Raw genomic sequence first — 9923 nt, forward strand, 5'->3', positions numbered from 1 at the left:
CTCCCTGCTGAGCAAGGAGCCTGATGGGAGGGCTCTATCCCAGGACCCCAGAATCAGGACCCCAGCAGACACCCCATTGACTGAGCCACCCAGGCACCCCCTAGGATTGTGTTCTAAAAAAAGATCGATGACAGGGGCGCCTGGGTGGCTCAGTGGATTAAAGCCTCTGCCTTCAGCTCAGGTCATATCTCAGGGTCCTGGGATCGAGCCCCACATCAGGCTCTCTGCTCAGCAGGGAGCCTGCTTCTTCCCTCTCTCTCTGCCTGCCTCTCTGTCTACTCGTGATCTCTCTATCAAATAAATAAGTAAAATATTAAAAAAAAAAAAAAAAGATCCATGACAGTGGTACTTTCTGTTTGTAAAGGGAAAAACACTTTAGTGATATTATAAAGATCTGATAGAAACAGAAAGGGAAATCTAAATCTACACACAGACGAGGGTAGCAGCAGTAAATGAGACTAGGACAGGGTTCCATCAAATCGGGTACTTACAACCTCCAACCTCATTACCTGGGAAAGATCCAGTGGAAACAGCTGCGCAGGAGTCCCAATCGAGAGGCCTGGGCACAGTGTCCTCCCCTCAGGTGAAACTTCCAACAGACCATCCCCATAAAGCCCTATTTATAGGACAAATGATGGGGTATGAAGTTAAACATTTGTTTGCCTCCATGGCAGTTTGGAGCAAGCTGCCTTCCATGTTATTGTGTTTTTACATTTTCTTTTTTTTTTTTTAAAGATTTTATTTATTTATTTATTTGTCAGAGACAGAGGGAGAGAGAGTGAGTGAGCACAGGCAGACAGAGAGGCAGGCAGAGGCAGAGGGAGAAGCAGGCTCCCTGCCGAGCAAGGAGCCCAATGTGGGACTCGATCCCAGAACCCTGGGATCATGACCTGAGCTGAAGGCAGCGGCTTAACCCACTGAGCCACTCAGGCGTCCCTGTTTTTACATTTTCAAGGAGACTGGGCTGTCGGAGCCTACCTCCCCTCCTGGGTCCCATGCCCAGGGGTCAGCCCAGTCTGGAGCAGGAGGGGATGTGAGGCAAGATTTATATCTCTTGATGTCCAGAACAGAAGGGCCAGTTCTGACCTGGAGGCCAGACAATGTATTTCTTTCTTTTTTTTTTTCCGACAATATATTTCAAATAACTAGTCTTCCAAGGTCATTCATGCAGCAGGAGCCTCACAAGCAGCATTCCTTAGCCTGCCTGGGCCCCTGAAGGTCTGATGGTCAGTGTTAGTGTCTGGAGTCGACCACCCCTCAAACAGACAAGAGGAAACCCACAATAATGCAAGTCACACAGTGAAGTTTATTTCCAGCTAGCTGGGGTCCAAGTATCTGCCCGACGTGGCGGGTTTCAACAAGAACCCAGAGCGCTCAAAAACAAGGGTTTATATAGCATTTTCAAAACATCTAACTCACAGTAATTTCCCATAGTTACATATTTTTGGCTTGCGCCACAACCTGGTGGTTTAACAAGATAAGCTCTTTTCCAAACAGAATTGCGCCACAACCTGGTCGTTTATGATTAAGTTGTTTTTCAGGTTTTAGCTAGTTTCTCTCTTCTCAAAGTTACCTATGCAGTTTCAGCCAGGTCGCTCAGTAAAATGGCTTCCCGGTCCTTAAGATGGCCATTCTAATGCTAACCCACTTACATACCCCCCTTTAGTTGTGTATAATGAGGAATCCTGCTCATTTATGGGGAAGTTGGAGGGGTCCCCAGAAGCGGGCAAACTCTTATCCTGTTGTCTCAAGACCATGAGTTGGACGGTATTAACATGATTTTTTATAAAATTAACAAGCCTATTCAAAATGCAAGCGCCAAAAGTTAAAATAAACACAAGCAAAACAAATGGGCCAACTAAGGTAGAGACTAGGGTGGTGACCCAGGGGGACCTATTAAACCAAGCCTCGAACCAGTTTTCCTGTGCCTCCTTTTCCCTCTTTCTCCTGGCTAACCCTCCCCTCCCTTAGCCATAGATTCTTTTATTACCCCCAAGTGGTCAACATAAAAGCAGCACTCTTCTCCTAACGTGGCACATAGTTCCCCTTGTTGGAGGAACAAATCAAGCCCTCTTCTATTCTGGGGTACTACCTTGTACAGGGAGGTGAGAGATTTTTCTAATTGACTTATGGAGGTCTCTATTCTTTCTAGATCCTCATCTATGGACACCCTCAGGGATGTCATTCCTGCTCATTGAGTAACCAGGAAGGTTATGCCGGTCCTGACCCCAGCTACTCACTCTTGAGCTGAACAGGGTAGCAACAGTTAGTGCAGTGATGGGCTCTCTCTTACGTCTCTCACTTGTGCCTCTATTCCAATGAGAATACATGCATTCCTTGGGGTGGTAGAGGATGGAGGACATCACAGTCACCAGGACACAGAATTCCTCAGAGGCATTAAAGACCGAGGTTGAGAGGCACGCGGCGAGGCCAGTCTTTGAACATATCCACCATCCATTATTTTCTGGGATTAGCCACTTTGGGCCATCTTTCCATCTAGGGGTGTTATCTATGGAAGTGCAAAGACTTCATTTAACCTGTGACACTTTCCCTAGGCAGGTTCCATTACCACTCACTTGCTGCAGGGTTAGACGGATTTTACGGTCCCCCCCAATGAACATTGAGAGGGATTCTCATTTGATGATACATTATAGGTGACATTTAGCCCTACTGCTTCATAAAATGGAGGCTTCACATCATAACATAATCAGCACGAGGCCGTGAGGTTAGGGCTCGTGGCGTTAAGGGTCTCATTCATAGAATGCATTAGTTTTCACAAGGAGTCCTTGGTGGCCTGTGTAGTAAGTGCCGGGGAGATTACAGAGGTGTTAGTCTGGGGTCTTGTGGTCCCATTTGTGAGGTTTTTGTTACCTGGGTTCTTGGTAGGGGCGGAAGGAGCGGGAGGAGCCTTTCGCCCGCCTGGAGGAGCAAACACCCTATTTGGACCTACCGGAGTACTAGTCTTCTGTACTGCCTCAACCTTTAATCTGACAACAATAGTGGATCCCACATGTCCCCCATATTTGTAGAACACTACTCCCCACTGTTTTCCTTGAATCCAATTGTTAACCCCTTCCTGTTTTCCCTGGTCAGTGAACTGAACTCGGATCCTGTCTGAGTCCTGAGGGGAACAAGGACCTTGAAGGAGAGGCACAGTCGCCCCTCTAGGCTTTCCTTGATTAACAAAGGCCAATTGAAGAGAGTCTGGTCGTGAAACTGGCCACCTCCAATCCCCATCATTAGAGGTGACACAGGCCCAACTCTTACAGAAGGAATATTGGACCCCCCCACAATGTGGGTCCTTAGAGTGTCCCGGGCAGGCATAGAATCCATAGCTACGGGCTAAATTGGGTGCCGTGGACTTGTAATCAGGGTTGATGTCTCTGAAGCAGAAGGTTAAGTCTGGCCACCATGTGGATAGTGGGGCCACGCGGGTGGTTTCGTTGAGAGTCCTACCAGTCTCTCCATTACTCAGGATCCATGTCTGCTTGTAAGGCCGGTAAGGATTGGCTTCTGCGAGGTTCCTTTTCCAGTTGTTGAGCAGGGTCAGGACCAGCAGCCACTTCATCGTCAGACTGGGCTGGAGATGTGGGGCATCCCTGAGGTGTGGAGAGTTGTAGCTTCAGGGGTTTATCAGGGTGTTATCGCACAGTCCACTCCCTGGCTTGTCTCTGCTCTGGCGGGGTGGCCCGGCGTACATGGGAGTGGTGAACCCAAGTCCAATGCTGTCAACCTTTAAGGCAGTGGGGGTAACCAGAACAACCACATAAGGACCTTTTCATCTTTCTTCTAAGGTTCGGGACCTGTTGTCTCCTTACCCATACCTAATTCCCTGGGACAATGCCATGTTCTGGATTCTGTGTGTCCCGTCTCATACAAAGAGCACACCAGGGGCCAGATTTCACGCTGAACCTCCTGTAGGGCCTTCAGACTAGCCAGATAATTTGGAGCCACATTAGGGTCTTGGTCCGGGAAAGTACCGATGACAATGGGGGGTGGTGTCCCATACAGGATTTCAAAGGGAGTTAATCCGTGCACAAATGGGGAGTTCCAAACCCGGGAGATAGCATAGGGTAGGAGCGTCACCCAGTCTCCATGGCCAATTTAGACAAGGTCTCCTTCAGGGTTCGATTCATCCTTTTTATCTGCCCTGAGCTCTGGGGATTATATTCGCAAAGCAACTTCCAATCGGTCCCCACTGCTTGGGCCCGTCCTTGTAGGACTTTGCTGATGAAAGCTGGGCGGTTATGGGACCCTAAAACCTCGCGGACCCCATATCTGGGTATGATCTCTTTCAGTAATGCCTTAGGGACAACCTGGGCAGTCTCTCGTTTCATGGGGAAGCCTTCCACCCAGCCTGAAAAAGTGTCAACCAATACCAGCAGTACTTATACCCATAACTCCCAGGTTTTACCTCAGTAAAATCCACCTCCCAGCTCCATCCCAGCGCCCTCCCCTGTACCCTCGTACCTGTGCGTAGGGGTCCCTTCCTACTGGGTTTCATAGCCTGGCACCCAACACACTGATCCACGATCTCCTGGATCTGGGTTGTTTGTCAGGGGAACAACCAGGGGAGGCGGGCGGACTCGGGAACTGTCAGCAATTTTCTCTTCCCTAAATGGGTGGCTTGGTGCAGGTTGGAAAGGAGGAACAGTCCTAGTTTTGCCGGCAGTTATCAGTCTTTCCTCTGGGTCCCGATGCCACCCATGCTGATCAGGCTTTGGGTAGTGGTGGTTCTGGATCCACTGCAGATCCTCTAGGATGTAGTCAGGTCGCAGGGGCAGGCGTGGGAGCTTGGGTGTGGGCAGGGCGAGTGCCAAAGTTGGTGAAGTTACTGCCGCCTTTTTGGCGGCCTCATCCGCTGGCCGGTTTTCTTCAGTCTCCGAGGTCCAGGCAGACTGGTGTCCAGGGACGTGGACAACTGCAACTAACTGCCCCGGGCTTCTGCACGGCTGCTAGCAGGCTCTGTACCTCTGGGAGATTGCGCAGTTCTTCCTTCCGCTGTAACAAAGCCCCTCTCCCGGTAGATGGCGCCATGCATATGGACAATGCCGAAAGCGTAGCGGCTATTGGTGTAGACAGTCACTCGTTTCCCCTCGGCCAGTTCCAGTGCCTCCGCCAGCGCAATCAGTTCGGCCTTCTGGGCTGAGGTCCCGGGGGAAGTGAGGCACTCCAAATGACATTCCCGTCTTGGCCCACTACCGCTGCACCCGCCTTTCGCACCCCGTCCATAACGAAGCTGCTTTCATCAGTGTACCATATCAACTCACTGTTGGGAAGGGTGGTGTCCTGGAGGTGGGGGCGCACCTGGGTGATTTCTGTCATGATCTCCTGGCAGTCACGCAGGGGGCCTTCCAGATCCGGGGTCGGCAGCAGGGTGGCTGGATTCAGTGCAGTTGGTTCGGCAAAGATGATCCGGGGTGCATCTAACAGGAGTCCTTGGTAATGGGTCAGGCCGGCCTTGGTCATCCACCTACCAGGGGGATGCTTCAGGACTCCCTCGATGGCATGGGGAGTTACCACCTTCAGAAGCTGCCCGAAAGTGAGTTTGTCTGTGTCCTTTACCATCAGGGCTCCCGCCGCGATGATCCTCAGGCACTGGGGCCATCCTGATGCGACTGGGTCTAGTTTCTTGGATAAGTAGGTCACCGGACCGGACGCTTCCATGGCCCCAGGCACTGCATCAGTACCCCTTTCCCTATCCCCTTCCTCTCATCGACAAAGAGGGTGAAAGATTTCAGGGGGTCTGGCAATGCTAGGACTGGTGTCTTTAAGAGGTTCGTCAAAGGCCTTTTGCTGTTTTGGCCCCCAGGCCCAGGGGGCCTTATCGTTGGTTGCCTCATACAGGGGCTTCGCTATCTCAGCATACCCCAGAATCCATAGCCGGCAGTAGCCCGCTGTCCCTAGAAACTCACGGACCTTCCCGGCCGAGGTCGGGACTGGAAGCCTAAGAATAGGCTCTTTCATGGCCTCTGTTAACCATCTGGTTCCTTCCTTCAATTTATACCCCAGGTAAGTGACTGTCTGCCTGCATATTTGGACTTTCTTTGCACTGGCCTGATAGCCCAATTGTTCCAGCTCCTGGAGGAGGTCTCCAGTGGCCTGTCGGCATTTGGCCTCAGTGGGGGCTGCCAGAAGCAAGTAATTTACGTATTGCAGGAGTGTAGCTGAATCATGGCTCCAGCGAAAACGAGTCCAGGTCCTGATTTAAGGCTTCATTAAACAGAGTAGGAGAGTTTTTGAAGCCTTGTGGTAGTCTAGTCCAGGTTAACTGTCCGGGAGTTCCCGTACTGTCATCATGCCATTTGAAGGCAAAAATGTGTTGGCTGCTGGGTGCCAGGGTTATGCTAAAAAACGCATTCTTTAGGTCTAGGGTGGTATACCAAACATGTGAACGGGGCAAGTGACTTAGCAAGGTATAAGGGTTGGGGACCGTGGGGTGGATGTCCTCGACCCTTTTATTCACTTCCCTCAAGTCCTGGACTGGCCTGTAATCCTTTCCCCCTGGTTTCTTTTCTTTTCTTTTTTTTAAAGATTTTATTTATTTGACACAGAGAGAGAGAGATCACAAGTAGGCAGAGAGGCAGGCAGAGAGAGAGAGAGAGAGAGGGAAGCAGACTCTCCATTCAGCAGAGAGCCCGATGCGGGGCTCGATCCCAGGACCCCGAGACCATGACCTGAGCCGAAGGCAGAGGCTTAACCCACTGAGCCACCCAGGCGCCCCTCCCACTGGTTTCTTAACAAGGAGAAGCGGGGTGTTCCAGAGGAAGTGGCAGGGTTTCAGTATCCCGGCTTCTAGGAGGTGGTTAATGTGTTGGGCAATTCCTTTCCGTGCCCTGGTGGACATGGGGGTGGGGTACTGGCGAATCCGGATAGGCTGGGCCGAGGCTTTGACCTCGACCACTACTGGTGCTCGGTGGGCGGCCAGGCCCACACCGCTATCTCCGCCCACGCCTGAGGGTGTGTCCTAAACCAGTAATCCATCTCTTGGGGCCACTCTGTTGGGGGAGAAGTGTCCTGCAGGGCAAACAGGCGATGCTCATCCGCGAGGGACAGGGTCAAGACATGAAGGGGCCGCCCTTGGCCGTCCATCACTTTGATGCCGTCCAGCTCAAAGTGGATATGGGCCTGGACCTTGTTTAGGAGATCACACCCCAACAAGGGGGCCGGGCATTCAGGGATAACCAGGAAAGAGTGGGTCACTTGGTGGGGGCGCCAAGTCCACCTGGCACCTACTGGTCTATCGATAAGCCTTGGACCCAGTTGCCCCCTGCACTAGGCTGGTTTTCTGAGATAAGGACTCCGTAGGCTTATTTAAAACTGAGTACTGGGCTCCTGTGTCTACCATGAATCCCATTGGCTTCCACTCCACATACACAGTTAGCTCAAGACTTGGGGAGGGGACACGAGTCCCGTCGCCCCTAGTCACTGTCCATTCCCGCAAGTAATACCTGAGCGTCCTGTCCGGTCTGGCCCTGGTGCTTGGGGCATTCCCTCCTCCAATGCCCATATTCTTTGCAGTTTGTGCATTGCCCCTATCTAGCCTGGGTCACAGTTTCCAAGGTCGGGCCAGTCCCGCTAGACCTGGTCCCGCCTGGGCTATGGCCTGTACCCCTGTCAGCAGGATCTTGTCCATCTCCTTCTGCTGCCTTCTGTTCTCCCTACTCTGATACTCTCTGTCTTCTTTCCTAAGTCTTTCCTGTAACTCCTGATTCTCCTTTCTGATCCGATCCTCCCTTTCCTCCGGAGTCATCCAAGTGTTAAAAACTCTCTCCCGCGGCTCCTGGGTGGCTCAGTGGGTTAAGCCGCTGCCTTCGGCTCAGGTCATGATCTCGGGGTCCTGGGATCGAGTCCTGCATCGGGCTCTCTGCTCAGCAGGGAGCCTGCTTCCCTCTCTCTCTCTCTCTCTCTGTGCCTGCCTCTCTGTCTACTTGTGATCTCTCTCTGTCAAATAAATAAAATATTTTTTAAAAAAATTTAAAAAATTAAAAAAAACAAAAAAACAACTCTCTGCCACTTTCATCAGATCCCAAACGGTCATTTCCCCTAATCCTTCCTGTTTATATAAGTTCTTTCTAATATCTGGGGCAGCTTGGTTTATAAAGGATATAATCACAGCTGACGGATTCTCCTCTGCCAGGGGGTCTAAAGGGGTGTACTGCCTATAAGCATCATAGAGGCGCTCTAAAAATACGGCCGGGCTTTCACTTTCCCCTTGCATTACAGCTTTTACCTTAGCCAAATTGGTGGGGCCGTGTGTCGCCCCTCGGAGACCTGCCATAAGAGTCTGGTGGTAAACTAGGAGATGCTTCCTACCCTCCGAGTTCCCAAAGTCCCATTCCGGTCTATTCAAGGGGAAGCGCTTGTCGATCAGGTTTGGCAAGGTTGTTGGCTGTCCATAGTCGCCGGGGATATTCTTTTTGACCTCGGTGAGGATCCGCTCCTGCTCTTCGGTGGTGAACAAGGTCTTAAGGAGCTGCCGGCAATTGTCCCAGGTGGGGCTATGTGCATGCATGACAGACTCAAACAGGTCAGTCAGGCCCCTCGGGTCTTCAGAAAAAGGGGGGTTTTGAGCCTTCCAGTTATACAGATCACTGCTTGAAAAGGGCCAATACTCCCCATCTGGGCCAGTACCTCCCAGGGCCCGTACGGGGAGAATGGGCGCCCTGGCTGAGATGGAGGAGGACCCGAGACGGCTGCCCCTCGGGAGCCCCCTCACTCATCCGCCTCCCTGGCTGTGGTTGAGGAGACCCTGGAGGAGTCTTAAAATAAAACCCATGGGAAATTTTACTAGTTACCAAGCGCATTTAGACATAGCCTTAAGAAAAAAACATACCAGCAACAGGCCTTTGGGGGAGAGGGTGATATATGGCCTTGAAGCTGAGCGGCGGGGGATGCCCGGCTCGCTCAGGGCAGAAAGCCTCCTGCTTCATTTTTCCATTATCTCCTCTTTCTCCCCACAAAAGCGCCTGTGGCTAGTTAGGTTAAGTCCTTTGAATGTGCTTGTTCAACTATAAACTTTATACTGCTTGACCAGACATATTTTTGCCCTCCTTCTTGTTTATCTACAAAGCATAGGACTAATGTTTGGCCTTCTTCGGCTCTTCTGTGGGTTATTGTTTGGGTTATATTTTATTTTATTTTTTTAAGATTTTTATTTATTTGACAGAGAGAGATCACAAATAGGCAGAGAGGCAGGCAGAGAGAGGGGAAGAGAAGCAGGCTCCCTGCTGGGCAGAGAGCCCGATGTGGGGCTCGATCCCAGGACCCCGGGATCATGACCTGAGCCGAAGGCAGAGGCTTAACACACTGAGCCACCCAGGCGCCCCTTGGGTTGTATTTTAATACATTGTTCTGAGGGACAGTTGCAGGATTTACTCTATGGATGGAGGTTTCTGTAATCTAATAAAAGCGGGACTAAGGAGTTGTTCGGGGCAACAGTCTTCTCTACTATTGTCCCCTGCTCCCTTTCTCTTGCAGCTGACTTGTTTGTGCCTCATTCTTCTCCCGTTCCCTGACCCGAAGTAGCAAAACCCTATCCTTGAGTTGTCATGCATAATATGACGCCATATGTACCCACAAGGCACTTTCCACAAGGCACTTTTTACAAATCCACAAACCTGGAAAGACATTTTAAGTAGCACAGAGTGTAATTATAAGCACCCTTTACACACCCTCCCCAATGGGAAAACCAATCAAATAAACTAAGGAAAGTGTCGCGGCCGGCGCAACAAATCGACCAGGAACATGAAGGTAAGAGAATGAAGAACTCGAGAAGCAGAGAGATGGGGACAGGAGGAGCACTGAGGAGGATATCCAACAGTGCTGATTTTATCCCACATCTTACAAGCATTTATAAGGCAGATCACAATAGGAGTAATACATTATTATCTAGTCAGGTTATCTAGTCAGATAACAACACT

The 9923-nt window shown here is 50.9% G+C and overlaps 1 long non-coding RNA gene across 1 annotated transcript; it reads right to left on the minus strand.

Annotated features, from left to right (window-relative positions):
- Positions 1-1286: 1286 nt before the first annotated feature.
- Positions 1287-6300, minus strand: LOC122903210. Its single transcript, XR_006383932.1, has 2 exons — positions 4471-6300; positions 1287-3733 (listed from the first exon to the last, which is right to left on the minus strand). It is a non-coding gene; the product is annotated as an uncharacterized LOC122903210 (long non-coding RNA).
- Positions 6301-9923: the final 3623 nt, after the last annotated feature.

Source organism: Neovison vison, chromosome 3, assembly GCF_020171115.1.
Source record: "Neovison vison isolate M4711 chromosome 3, ASM_NN_V1, whole genome shotgun sequence".
NCBI classification, from domain to species: domain Eukaryota; kingdom Metazoa; phylum Chordata; class Mammalia; order Carnivora; family Mustelidae; genus Neogale; species Neogale vison.